The 15,024-nt window shown below is 47.4% G+C and overlaps 1 protein-coding gene and 1 non-coding gene across 2 annotated transcripts in view; both read left to right on the plus strand.

The window, feature by feature from the left end:
- Positions 1-15,024, plus strand: part of CDH13 (cadherin 13) — a 1,257,603-nt gene that overhangs the window by 802,566 nt on the left and 440,013 nt on the right. The window lies entirely within an intron of this gene.
- TRNAP-CGG (transfer RNA proline (anticodon CGG)) lies at positions 8,073-8,149 on the plus strand. The gene has a single exon. It is a non-coding gene; the product is annotated as a tRNA-Pro (tRNA).

Here is a 15,024-nt window from a genome sequence, read left to right on the forward strand (position 1 = left end):
CATCTTGAATCCTGCAATTTCAAGGGCCAGGTTTAAGGGGGGGGGGGGAATTATTTTGCGGGAACCGTGTGCATGACACATTCTTGCAACAGCTGAATTATTTACTGAGATTAAACCATCAATAGCTCCAAAATAAAAACCCATTAAAGATACTTGTGGACCACGATATCAGTATGCAGATTTTCCCCATCCAAACAAACCCTCAACCTTGCAGCTGAGAAAAATAGCTTTTCAAGCTCCGTCAGCTGCCGCTCTTAATGTTATGTGTGTGAGAGAGAGGGGCGGGGGGGGGGGAGGGATTGTGTGCATTTTGATGTGGTCTAGAGCCAATTCAAATTGCAAGAGCTCCTGACAGATGCATTGCTTAATATGGAACTTCTGGGGAAAGGGGAAGGGAGGTTCTTGTGGCCTTGAAGAAAGTCAGCAGCTTTGGCAAAGGTTCTGCAAGTAGGGTTACCAATCTCTAGGTGGGGTCTGGAGATCTCATAGAATTCTGACTTGAGAGCCTGCTTGGTGTAGTTGTTAAGTGTGTGGACTCTTATCTGGGAGAGCCGGGTTTGATTCCCCACTCCTCCACTGGCACCTGCTGGAATAGCCTTGGGTCATCCATAGCGCTCTTAGGAGTTGTCCTTGAAAGGGCAGCTGCTGTGACAGCTCTCTCAGCCCCACCTACCTCACGGGGAGTCTATTGGGGAGCGGGAGGTAAAGGAGATTGTGACTGTTCTGAGACTCTGAGATTGAGCGTATAGGGTGGGATATCTTCTTCTTCTTCTTCTTCTTCTTCTTCTTCTTCTTCTTCTTCTTCTTCTTCTTCTTCTTCTTCTTCTTCTTCTTCTTCTTCTTCTTCTTCTTCTTCTTCTTCTTCTTCTTCTTCGGAACACAAAGATCTCCCCCCCCCACCCCCTTAAACAAAATGCCTGGTTTGGAGGAGAGACTCCGGTATTGTTCCCTTCTGAGGTTCCTCCCCTCTCCAAACTCATCAGAACACAAGAAGAGCCCTGCTGAGTCAGACCAGTGAGGGTCCATCTAGTCCAGCATCTCATCTCAGACAGAGGCAAACCAGTTCCTCTGGAGGGCCAACAACAAGGCAGAGAGGCTGAGGCCTTCCCCTGATGTTGTCTCCTGGCTCTGGGATTCAGCCTCTGAATGTGGAAGTTCCCCTCAATAACTATGGCTAGTGGCCACTGATAGATCTCACCTCCACCAATCTATCTCCCTTTTTAAAGCTGTCTATTCCTATGACCTTCATTCTGTCCCCTGGCATCGAATTCCCCATTTCATGTTTTCACTGTGTAAAGCAGTATTTCTTTTTTGCCTGTCCTGAATCCATCACCCATCAGCTTCATTGGATGCTTTCGAACTCTAATTTTTGGAGAAAAATCCCTCCACTCTCCTCATTCTCCACCCCAGATCTCTAAGGGTTCCCATAGTCAGCAAGCCCACCTGCAAGATCCACCAGAGCCCTGAATATGAATCTGTATAATAATGATAATACTTTTTATTTGTATCCCGCCCTCCCCGCCAGGGCAGGCTCAGGGCGGCTCACAACATACGAATGTAATATACAATGAAACCATACATAGTGATTACAATTACAGTTATAAAATCATCATTAAATCATTAACAACTTGTATTAAAATTAACATTGTGGTGCTATAACTCAGGTCTTTAATAAAATTCAGTGGCTAAAACATGTCCAGCGAAATTTTCTTGGCTCGGTATTAGGAGAAGGCTATTTTGAAGAGGTAGGTCTTACAGGCCCTGCGGAATTGTATGTTATGGAGGTGAACTAGGATGCCCATACGTATAATTCAATCTCCAAGGATGCCATGTGTGCAGAAGGTCATGAGTTCAGTACCTGACGTCTTCTGCTAATGGATCTCAGGGCACTGGGGAAAATCCTTTCTCAGCCTGAGACCTTGGAGAGCCACTGAACATAAGAAAAGCCATGTTGGATCAGACCAATGGCTCATCCAGTCCAACACACTGTGTCACACAGTGGCCAAAAAAACCAGGCGCCATCAGGAGGTCCATCAGTGGGGCCAGGACACTGGAAGCCCTCCCACTGTTGCCCCCCCCCCCAAGCACCAAGAACACAGAACATCACTGCCCCAGACAGAGTTCCATCAATACATTGTGGCTAATAGCCACTGATGCACCTCTGTTCCAGATGTTTATCCAGTCCCCTCTTGAAGTTGCCTATGCTTGTAGCCGACACCCATGGGTTAATCACCCTTAGTTAATCACTGCTTTGTGCAGGCAAATGAAGATTATGCTAATCTAGAGGGACTTGGCAGGAGGCACCTTCCCAGGTTCATACAAGGAAGCAAAGACCCATGTGGCATGCCCATGACAGCCAAGGTGTGGTGGGTGAGCATAGCACTGCAGTTCAGGTGAAAGATTAGGATGATGAGAAGCAGATTTCCTTCCTTCCTTCCTTCCTTCCTTCCTTCCTTCCTTCCTTCCTTCCTTCCTTCCTTCCTTCCTTCCTTCCTTCCTTCCTTCCTTCCTTCCTTCCTTCCTTCCTTCCTCCCCACCTTCCTTCCTTCCCTCCTTCCCTCCCTCCCTTCCTTCCTTCCTTCCTTCCTTCCTTCCTTCCTTCCTTCCTTCCTTCCTTCCTTCCTTCCTTCCTTCCTTCCTTCCTTCCTTCCTTCCTTCCTTCCTTCCTTCCTTCCTTCCTTCCCTCCCTCCCCTCCCTCCCTCCCTCCCTCCCTCCCTCCCTCCCTTCCTTCCTTCCTTCCTTCCTTCCTTCCTTCCTTCCTTCCTTCCTTCCTTCCTTCCCTCCCTCCCTCCCTCCCTCCCTCCCTCCCTTAGAGTTCTTTGTACTTTAAGAATAGATTTCGTGTAACTTCTTTCTAGAGCTTCCTCTTCTGCAGAGTTCTTGTCTTACTGGTTCAGTTAGGACAGCAAGGGTGGGGCTGAGGGGAGTTGAATACTCCCCGTTCTTCTTCCTTGGCAAGGGAGAACATTTATTCCATTTCTTTCACTTCTTCTTCTTCTTGACATTAAAAAAAAAAAGTGAAAACTTTCAATATGCCTTGCCTTTAATCCTTGCTTTTAACTCGGGGACCTTGAATCTAGGTCAATCGTACACAGCTTCATCACTCTCATAGCGCTTTTTAGGCAGGTCTTTTTAAAAAAAAAAAATCATTCTCCTCATAGTTCTTTGAACTTTACTCTTTTCAACAAAACCCTCGTGTTTGTCCCTCCCTCCCCTTGAAATATTGCCTCAGGAACAGAGGGCCCTGACAAGACAAAGAATGGGAGACCTACACTGTGGTCTTTCCTACTTCTTTGACATTTTTGCATTTGTCTGCTCAAAGCAGAGTCTCTCCAAGGTCTCAGGCTGACCAAGGTCTTTCCCCAGTGACCTGAGATCCATTAAATAGCAACTGAGGGTCTGGAGCAGTGGCAAATGGAGCCAGGGGGCTATGTCATTAAGGAACAGAGAAGCTTAAGAAAAAACTATTTTCCCTGCATCGTTTTCTTTCCTCTATTAATGTTTGTCCCAACAGGATAATGTATAGATACCTGTATGGTTTCCTTTTTGTTGGAAATGGTCACTTGGGAGTGCTACTGTTCAGGAATCCATTTCTATCCCTGACCTAGACAGCTCAGGCTATCTTACTTATCTTGAAAACCTCTTCCGGAGGTTGCCAGAAGTTGGATGTGAGCAGGGCTTTTTTTTTTGTAGCAGGAACTCCTTTGCATATTAGGCCACACACCCCTGATGTAGCCAATCTTCCAAGAGCTTACAACAGGCCCTGTAATCAGAGCCCTGAAAGCTCTTGGAGGATTGGCTGCGTCGGGGCAGAAAGGAATGACCGGCCTGGGGATCCCAGTACTCCTGGGGAGGGAAAGGTATGATGGTGGGAACAGACATAAATGTAAGGGAAGGTGGCTGAGACGTGAAGATGCTCGGCCCCCCTGCAGTCTGTGTCCCATCCCAACAGTGACAGGTGGTGGGGTCAGGGTGAATTACTCGCCTCCGCCACTGGTGTTCTGCAATGCCAGGTCCATAAATGATAAGACCTCAGTCCTTCGGGATTTCCTGTGTGAACAGGATATGGACCTGGCATGCGTGACTAAGACCTGGGTGCATGATGAGGAGACGGTAGCCCTCTCCCAAGTACCCCCCCCCCTGGGTACTCAGTCTTTCACCAGTCACGGACTAGCGGGTGGGGGGCAGGTGTGGCCCTATTCATATGGGAGGGTTACTCCTTCCGGGCTCTTCAGACTCCAGAGATCGACAGCATTGAATGTGCAGGTCTGACGTCGGAGAGGGCTTGGTGATCTGGCTGGTGTACCGACCGCCTAACGCACCAGCTAGCGCCTTATCCTCCCTGATGGAGGCCGCAACAGGCTGGGCATTGGAACACCCAAGACTTTTAATCTTGGGTGACTTCAATGTCCATGCCGATGATGTGGACTCCAATCAGGCGACAGACTTAGTGTCATCCATGGCTACGCTAGGACTCTCTCAATTTGTAACAACACCCAAACATCAGGCCGGGCACATGCTGGACTTGATCTTCACGTCGGGGGTTACAGTGGCCCGAATTACTGCTGATGCAGTGCCATGGCTGGACCACTATGTCCCGAAGGCCTGTATGGATGTGCCACCCCAAACCCGTTTAGGAGGCGAGCGTATTTTAGCTCGCCCATGGAACCTAATGAGCCCAGTATGTTTCCAGAGGGAACTGCGGGATTCCTGGCCCCCTGGCGACTCTCTCGATGACCTGGTTGAGTCCTGGCAAAATTGGCTCACCGTGGCCATTGACGAGATCACTCCCCGGTGCCCTCTGCGCCCTCGTTCAACTATGGCGCCGTGGTACAACACAGAACTGCGGTTGATGAAATGGAGGCTCAGACGGCTAGAGAGGCAGTGGCGGCGTACTCGTGATAAAGCAACCAGAACATCATATAGAGAGTATATGAGGTCCTATGAGGTGGCAGTCAAAGCCACAAAGGAAGTTTACTTTGCGGCCAAGCTTGCATCTGCGAATTCACGCCCGGCTCAATTATTTAGTATTATTCAGACCCTTACAACTCTGCCACAAGGCAGACCAAATTGTAGGGAATTGGACGTTGGCTGCGAGGCTTTTGCAACCTTCTTCGCAGATAAGGTCTCATCGCTCTGCTGCGACCTCCCTGCCACAGTTATGAACATATAAAGCTGCCTTATACTGAATCAGACCCTCGGTCCATCGAAGTCAGTATTGTCTTCTCAGACTGGCAGCAGCTCTCCAGGGTCTCAAGCTAAGGGTTTTCACACCTATTTGCCTGGGCCCTTTTAGTTGGAGATGCCAGGGATTGAACCTGGGACCTTCTGCTTCCCAAGCAGATGCTCTACCACTGAGCCCCCATCCCTCCCAACAGTTGAAACAGTATGCGAGCTCGAGTCTCCGTGCTTGTTTTCCAGATCAGCTTTAGACAGTTTTACAACACTTAGCCTGGAGGTAGCTGATTGAATCCTCTCTACTGCGTGCCCAACAACGTGCGATTTGGACCCTTGCCCATTCTGGCTGATTAAAGCATGCCGGATGGAGCTTCAGTATTATTATTATTATTATTATTATTATTATTATTATTATTATTATTATTATTATTATTATTATTTGTATCCCGCCCTCCCCGCCTAGGCAGGCTCAGGGCGGCTAACAACATTCAAATAAAACATTATACAGTATACAATAATTAAAAAACGGCATTAAAATTATACAGTAGTTAAATACATGTCTTAAAACCATTCCAGTTTATATAGTTTATAATTTAACAGCAGCAGGGATGTTCCGGGCGCTATTCTATCCAGTTACATAATGGCAAGGATCGCTATAGAGTTACTTTGCTGGATCATCAGTTCGGCCATCCTTTGTCAGCAGTCTGTGAAGGCCTGCCTAAAGAGGATGGTCTTGCAGGCCCTGCGGAATTGGTCCAGGCTCCGCAGGGCCCGCACCTCTTCCGGGAGCTGGTTCCACAGGCACGGAGCTGCAACGGAGAAGGCCCGTGCACGAGTGTTCTGTAATTTCGCCTCCCTTGTCCCAGGGACAGTCAGCTTGTTCTTCCCTGCTGACCTCAGTGCTCTTTGGGGCTCGTATGGGGAGAGACGGTCCTTCAGGTAGGCAGGTCCTCGACCATATAGGGCCTTAAAAGTAATGACCAGCCCTTTGTAGTGAACCCGGTATGTAACTGGCAGCCAGTGCAGTTCGCGCAGCCTTGGCTGTATATGCTCCCATTTCGGGAGTCCTAATAACAGCCTGGCCGCTGCGTTCTGCACTAGCTGCAGCTTCCTATACGGGATATTGTAAATGGATCCCTCTCTGAGGGGCTTTTTCCAAGGCCCCTCAAAGAGGCAGTAGTCCACCCCCTCTTGAAAAAACCAACATTAGACCCGGCCGAATTGGCACACTATCAGCCGGTCTCAAATTTACCCTTTTTGGGTAAAATCATTGAGAGGGCAGTAGCACTGCAGTTAAAGAGCTTTCTGGAGGATGCTTCCATCCTAGATCCACACCAGTCCAGCTTTCGCCCAGGTCATGGGACGGAAACAGTGCTGGTCTCCCTGATAGATGATCTTCAGCGGCATCTGGATCGAGGTGGGTCGGCAGTGCTGTTGCTGTTGGACCTGTCGGTGGCATTTGACACAGTTGACCATCAGCTGCTGGTCCACTGCCTTGCCAATGCAAGGATTCAGGGGTTGGCCCTGCAATGGCTCTCCTCTTTTCTCCTCGGTTGCGGACAAAGGGTGGCGATTGGGGGGACAATCGTCCCAGAGACATCTGCTTAATTGTGGGGTGCCTCAGGGGGTGGTGCTCTCCTCGATGTTATTCAATATCTATATGCACCCCCTTGCCCAGATTATCCGGAGCTTTAGGCTGGGTTGCCATCAGTACACTGATGACACCCAGCTCTATCTGCTGATGGATGGCCGGCCGGATTCTGCCCTAGACAATTTAGTCCTGGCGCTGCAAGCTGTGGCAGGGTGGCTCAGGCTGAGTCGTCTGAAGCTGAATCCGATGAAGACAGAAATCCTTTGCCTGAGTCACGGTGGTCTGGGAAGGGAAATCCCTCTACCAGCTTTTGATAGGGCACCACTGATATCGGTGCCCAAAGTCAGAAACTTGGGGGTGGTACTGGAGCCCACATTGGCAATAGAGGCCAAGATAGCAGCCACCACGAAATCCGCCTTTTTTCACCTTAGGCGGGTACGACACTTGGTCCCCTTCCTGGAGTGCAGCAACCTAGGAACTGTGATCCACGCAACGGTCTTTATTTGTTATTCTATTTAGTCCATTACAACAAATATTTGTATTTCCAACATGCCCTTCCTCCCCCCCCCACCCTTTACTCCTAGTCTCTCCCCCCCTAGCCATGGGCACAAAGTCTTAGTCTTCCACTGAATGACCATCCTTCCTTCTATCGCTGTCCATTCTAGGTAGGTCTTCCATCTGGTCGTGATTTCCTTGGTTTTCACATCCCATGTTCTCTCCTTGTTAAGTACCGCCACGATGTCTGACTGTATAAATTCAAACAAATAATTGTGCCAGATTTCTACTGTCCATTTACTTTTGTCCTTCCAACCCAAAGCGATGACCGCCTTACCCGCCAATACCACAGCCTTGACTACATTTTGCATACTCCTGTCTATTATCGGGCCACCTATTGTGCTTACACTAGCACCAAAATTGTTTTAGATCATTTTAAATTGTTTTAACTGGTTTTAAACGGTTTGATGGTAACGATTATTGTTAATTTTAATTGTTTGCTATTGTTTTATTGTCTGGGTTTGACTGTTGTTGGCCGCCCTGAGCCTGCTTAGGCGGGGAGGGCGGGATATAAATGCGAGAAATAAATAAATAAATAAATAAATAAATAAATAAATAAATAAATAAATAAATAAATGCAATAAAAGCCCTGGGTGTGAACCTGACAGCACTTTGCACATACATATATGTGAAACCGGACTAGATGGATCCATGGTCTGACTGAGAATGGCTCCTTTCTCATTCGTGCACGATGAAAATATAACCAGACAGGAAGGAAACCCAATCCTGGATCTCCAGCCTTTCATTGGGGATGGATGGTGGCTCAGTGGTAGAGCATCTGCTTCGGAAGCAGAAGGTCCCAGGTTCAATCCCTGGCATCTCCAAAAAAGGATCCAGGCAAATAGATGTGAAAAACCTCAGCTTGAGACCTTGGAGAGCCGCTGCCAGTCTGAGTAGACAATACTGACTTTGATGGACCGAGGGTCTGGTTCAGTAGAAGGCAGTTTAATATGTTGGGGAGGGATCATCACTCAATAGTAGAGCATCTGCTTGGTAAGCAGAAGGTCCCACGTCCTAATCCCCGGCATCTCCGACTGAAAATGGTCCAGTCAAATGGGTGTGAAAAACCTCAGCTTGAGACCCTGAAGAGCCACTGCCAGTCTGAGTAGACAAGACTGACTTTGATGGACCCAGGATCTGATTCAGTGTAAGGCAGCTTCATATGTTCATGTTCAAACTCTTGAACCATTTCATATATGTTCAATTACAGTGGCAACAATCTAACTAATTTTCTTGACCCCACCCCCAATCCTATGTTTATATCCCAACTTTCCTTCAAAGAGCTCTAGGGTGCATTTACAGAAGGACATCCCCCCCCCCCAAAAAAAAAAAACGCCAGTCCTGTGAGGTTGGTGAGAAAGAGAGAGAGACCCATCAGGTCATCCAGTTTGCTTCATGGCTTCAGCAGCAGCAGAAGAAGAAGATATTGGATTTATATCCTGCCCTCCAAGCCGATTCTCAGAGTCTCAGAGCGGCTCACAATCTCCTTTATCTTCCTCCCCCACAACAGACACCCTGTGAGGTGGGTGGGGCTGAGAGGGCTCTCACAGCAGCTGCCTTTTCAAGGATGACCTCTGCCAGAGCTATGGCAGACCCAAGGCCATGCCAGCAGCTGCAAGTGGAGGAGTGCGGAATCAAACCCGGTTTTCCCACATAAGAGTCTGCACACTTAACCACTACACCAAACTGGCTCTCAAAGAGCTTTCTTTGTAGAAAAAGCCCAGCAGGAACGTAGTTGCATATTCGCCACATCCCCTGGCACCAAGCCAGCCAGAACTGCATTCCTGTGCATTTCTGCTCAAAAAAAAAAAAAAAAAAGCCCTGCTCAGCAGGCATTCGAACCCAAATCTCACTGCTCTGAGTCCTGCTTCCTAACCATGACAACATAGCTTGGGAGATCCAGGGGTGGAATTCTAGCAGGAGCTCCTTTGCATATTAGGCCACAGACCCCTGATGCAGCCAGTCCTCCAGGAGCTTACAAAAAAAGAGCCTTGTAAGCTTTTGGAGGATTGGCTACATCAGGGGTGTGTGGCCTAATATGCAAAGGAGCTCCCGCTAGAATTCCACCCTTGGCGGAGATCTGACACAATTGGTTAGACCATTCAAAATGACAGCAGTGAGGGCTTTACAAAGCAAACAAACAAACAGGAATGTACAGGAATGCAGTTCCAGCAGGTTTGGTGTCAGGGGGTGTGGCCTAATAAGCGAATGAGTTATTGCTGGGCTTTTTTCTACCAAAAAACTGTGGTGGGTGGAGCCTGGTGAGGGCAGGGCTTGGGGAGAAGAGGGGAGGGAACTCAGCAGGGTCCAATGCCCTTGAGTCCACCCTCCAAAGCAGCCATTTTCTCTGACTGAACTGACCTCTGCTGTCTGGAGTTCAATTGTAATAGCAGAAGGTTGACAACCCTAATGAACTACCCAGGGGTGGAATTCTAGCAGGAGCTCGTTTGCATATTAGGCCACACCTCCCTGATGCAGCCAATCCTCCAAGAGCTTACAAGGTTATTTTTTGTAAGTTCTTGGAGGATTGGCTACATCAGGGGTGTGTGGCCTAATATGCAAAGGAGTGCCTGCTAGAATTCCACCCCTGGAACTACCTGTATAGTATAGTTATCTGGAGGGGAGAAATAGTTCCGTAGGCAGTCCAGAAAAAGGGCACTGTGGTTTTTAATCATGTGTATTAATTTGGAGAGGATTACTTTGGTAGAAATCAATAACGTCGTGTATGTCATCCTTCGCCCATAAAAGAGCGGCAACACATTCTAGTCATCTGTGCCTCCTGGATTTTTTTTTTCTTAAAAAAAGATGTTTTAGTAGATTGAATTAACAGGATTTGACTCCAAAATCAATGTTGGGATGAAATGATAAATTGCAGTCAAATATTACACCGGCGATCCAAGAGATGCCAGGCCGATTCTCAAGAGGATGGAGTCTCAGATATGCTCACGCTGCTGTTTTTTTAAAAGAAAAAATTTGAATGAGTCTGTCTCCTGAGTCGGTCTCCCCATCTCCACCCCTTTGACACTGGAAGAGGCAAACTGGAGAGTGGAAGTTTCCAAGAGAAAGTTGAACACGAGTGTGGAGAGACAGCCTTCGCTTTGAAGCCAAATTTAATAATGGAAGATTAGCACTCCGCCAATTAAGCATGCCACTCAAATGAGGAACTGCAAAGCGCGAGGCGATGAAGTCATGAAATATTTAGGAATTCATAAATTGATCGGCCACCCCATCCTCGCCTTCCCCAAAATGTAATGTGCTGTATGTGTGTGTGTGTAAAATGGATGGTTGTAAATAATATAGTAACACAAAGGGCGATAGATCTGTCTTCAGAGAACTTATGAGCTGGGGAGGTTAAAGGTCGGGCTAGTGATCTCATGTTGTACAGAACAGGGCCTTCTCCACTAAAATAGGGGGCTTGTTGATTGGTTGCCGGTGACTTTCGGCTTTTGTTTCTTGTAGGACAAGGGTCCCCAACACAGTGCCCGAGGGCACCATGACACCTGCTGACACTTTTCTTGGTGCTTATCCAGGGCTTTTTTGGTAGCTGGAACTCCTTTGCATATTAGGCCACACCTCCTTGATGTAGCCAATCCTCTTGGAGCTTACAGTAGTCCCTGTAAGAAGAGCCCTGTTAGAGGATTGGCTGCGTCAGTGGAGGTGGGGTATAATATGCAAGGAAGTTCCTGCTAAGCCCTGTGCCTATGAATTTTGTTTTAGAAAGTGGGAGAGGCCAAGTGTAGCTTTTGTCCAGCTCATGTAAAGGGGGTAGGCAGGTCTGATGCCTGAATAATAGAGACAGATGCTGCCAGCCCGATATGTATGTTTACATTGTGTGCACACAAGAAACTATTTTTAAAGAAGGTGTTCGTTTTAAAAGGCAAGTTGTTAAACAGAGCTTCTCCCTGAAATGTTGAAGGGCTACTATTAGAATTGATGCATAACCGCACTCCCTGACATCTTGCTTTTGGCTCCACCTTCTGCAGCAGACCTTTTGTGTTTGCTCTGCCTTCTGTAGCAGACATTATATGGTTGGCTCCACCTTCTGTAGCAGACATTTTATGGTTGGCTCCACCTTCTTTAGCAGTCATTTTATGGTTGGCTCCACCTTCTGCAGCAGACATTTTATGGTTGGCTCCACCTTCTGCAGCAGACCTTTTGTGTTTCCTCTGCCTTCTGTAGCAGACATTATATGGTTGGCTCCACCTTCTGCAGCAGACCTTTTGTGTTTCCTCTGCCTTCTGTAGCAGACATTATATGGTTGGCTCCACCTTCTGTAGCAGACATTTTATGGTTGGCTCCACCTTCATTTTATGGTTGGCTCCACCTTCTTTAGCAGTCATTTTATGGTTGGCTCCACCTTCTGTAGCAGACATTTTATGGTTGGCTCCACCTTCTGCAGCAGACCTTTTGTGTTTGCTCTGCCTTCTGTAGCAGACATTATATGGTTGGCTCCACCTTCTGTAGCAGACATTTTATGGTTGGATCCACCTTCATTTTATGGTTGGCTCCACCTTCTTTAGCAGTCATTTTATGGTTGGCTCCACCTTCTGTAGCAGTCATTTTATGGTTGGCTCCACCTTCTGTAGCAGACATTTTATGGTTGGCTCCACCTTCTTTAGCAGTCATGTTATGGTTGGCTCCACCTTCTGCAGCAGACCTTTTGTGTTTGCTCTGCCTTCTGCAGCAGACATTTTATGGTTGGCTCCACCTTCTTTAGCAGACATTTAAGGTTGGCTCCACCTTCTTTAGCAGACATTTTATGGTTGGCTCCACCTTCTGCAGCAGACCTTTTGTGTTTGCTCTGCCTTCTGCGTCAGACATTTTACAGTTGGCTCTGTCTTCTTCAGCAGCCATTTTGTAGTTGACTCTGCCACCCGCAGAAGTCCTTTTGCAGTTGTGTCCACTGCCCTGTGTCAGGATTCCACAATAGTCTGCAGGCTGAAAAAGGGCAAAGACATTGGTCCATCAAGGTCAGTGATTCCCAGGTTGGGAAATGGATATCTGTATTCTCTTGATTACCGCCTTGTTTGCAGACAGCCGCAACTGGGCAAAAAAATGACTTCCCTAAACCCCACAGTTACCTCTACAGGGGGTTCCATCATGGCTGGACTTTATGGGTGAAGGTCTGGAGCTCACAGGCTCAGCAGTCTGCCCTCCCCAAGCACACCATAGCTTTGCCTTTAAGGTTGCCAAGTTCATGGTGTGGCCTGGAGATCTCCCAGAATTAGAACTGATCCCCAGACTACAGAGATCAGTTCTCCTGGAGAAAACGGCTGATTTAGAGGGCGGACTCTATGGGATTGTACTCATTTGAGATCCTTCCCTTCCACAAACCCCACCTTTCCCAGTCTCTACCCCCAAATCTCTAAGGATTCCCTGACCCATGCTTGGCAACAGTATTTGACTTGAAGTGCACATTATCCTTTAGAGCTGGGGTGTCAAACTCATTTGTCTTGAGGACCGGATTTGACATAAATAAGACCCTGTCGGGCCATGTTGGGCTGGGCCATGTGTGTATCTATTTAAGATTAGGCAGCAGAGATATAAACTTTTTAAAGGACACAAAGAAATACGACAAAAGATTTATTTTTAAAAAAACACCCTAAAATAAAACATGCTTGAAACATTAGCGCTTGTTGGTCTTAAAGTTGCTTTCTTTGTATTTCTTCCATGGGATCCAGGGAACTGGGCCAAGGAAGCTCTGGCTCTTTCCCTCCCTGCCCAGGGGACCAGGAGGGGAAGGAGCCTTAACCAATGGAGAAAATCAGGGTTTCGTTCTGTAGCTCCTGTGCGATTGAGCAAGCCTTGCAAAGCAAGTTGAGATGCAGAAGGAAGCAAGAGAGAGGAAGCAAGTTGAGATGCAGAAGGAAGCAAGAGAGAGGAAGAAGGAAGCAGACATGAGCCAGTTGCTCAGGGGCCTGATAGGAACCCTCTGGGGGCCTGAGTCGGCCACATGTTTTACACCCCTTCTCTAAAGGGGCAATACATAAAGCCATTAAATCCAGAACTTAAAAGCACCAACCCAGACCACTGATTCCCCCACACTCAGCTTTGCTTGTGTGTGGTCACCACTGCCATGTGAAACAGGACAATTGCTTGAGCTTTTCTCACTAGCATTGTCCTTCTAGCGGAGTGGACATTGGAGGGGCCTCTGTGACCTTCAGACAATATTGATGTCACATGATATGTCATCCTAGGGAGGTGTGTTTGAGGACTTCTGTGTCCATGGGTGAGAGGCAGAGTATCTGCTTGGCACACAGAAGGCCTCAGCATCAATTCCCAGCATCTCCAGTTAAAAGGACCAGGGAGAAGGTAATATAGAAGATCCCAGCTTGAGATTGTGGAGACCCATTGTGAATCTTAGATAACACTGACCTTAATGGACCAATGGTTTGATTCAATATAAGGTCACTTTGCATGTGTTTCTGTATGGTCCTTGACTTTCTTGGAGCTCTCCATGGTCCTGAAGATCTCAACCAACTGGTAATGATTTAGATCCAAGAGGATAGTCGTGTTGGTCTCAAGCAATGTGACAGTTAGAGTCCAATAGCAGCTTTAAGACCAGCAATGTTTTATTCAGGCTGTGAGCTGAGTTTTGCAGGAGACCCCAGTGGATTTCATGTTTCTGCCAAATCATGCAGAAGGTCTGTAGGAGAAAGGGGTCTTTCTGATGGACCTCTGAGATGGGATGTGTTAGTTGGGGGGGGGGTCAAGCAAGCTCTTGAGTAGGAGTATGAACCTAGAAGAAGACTGCAGATTTATACCCCACCTTCTCTCTGAATCAGAGTGGCTTATAATTGCCTATATCTTCTCCTTCACAACAAACACCCAGTGAGGTGGGTGGGGCTTAGACGGCTTTCACAGCAGCTACCCTTTCAAGGACAGCTCTGCCAGAGCCATGAATGACCCAAAGCCACGGCAATACAATCCTAGAGTAGGTCCACTTCTTTAATAATTACTTCCTGCTTTGCTTGCCCCAAGTCACGTTCTCACTGGTAACAAAGTCTCACAATACTTGATGTATTTCCTGTGTTGACTGTAGAAACTGCAGACCTCTGACGATGGTGCTTTCACTCCATGACCGCAGGTAGACAAAACAATACATTTCTTTCCAATTTTTAACACTGTCCTTAATTTAACAAAGTCCAAAATTCACCCCTTCTCCTCTTCTTCTTCCAAGCTTTCAGACTTTCTCTTTCCCACCTTCTAATATTATTTTGTTTGCTTTAAAATAGTCCCGGAATGGTAGATAGTAATCAGTACCTTTTTCTAAGGTTATCCAAATCAACACTGGTCTCATACAGCATCAGATGTTTAGCAGTCTCAAAGAAGATTAGGATCTTGTCAAGCTTATGTCAAATAAATGACTCTGTAAGCTTCTGCAGATGATGAATATGCAACTCTTCTCCGGGGATCCCTCAAAGCCTCAAAGGAGCCCCTCCCCCCCCAGGACTCCTTTTTAGCCAAAGTAAATCACCTCAAAGTTTCCTGTGCATATCTTGGACTAATCTCTCAGAAAAGTAGGCAAAAGGCAAAAATTTGCCCTTTACTACCCCAAACAGAAGCTCCAGTCTGCCCCCCCCCTTAGAGAGGCAGGTCAGCTCAGCATTCTCCAAATCCCAGAAGTCAATGACCCAAAGCCATTCCAGCAGCTGCAAGTGGAGGAGTAGAAAATCAAACCTGGTTCTCCCAGATAAGA

The sequence above is a fragment of the Heteronotia binoei genome, chromosome 14 (genome assembly GCF_032191835.1).
Source record: "Heteronotia binoei isolate CCM8104 ecotype False Entrance Well chromosome 14, APGP_CSIRO_Hbin_v1, whole genome shotgun sequence".
Lineage (NCBI taxonomy): Eukaryota > Metazoa > Chordata > Lepidosauria > Squamata > Gekkonidae > Heteronotia > Heteronotia binoei.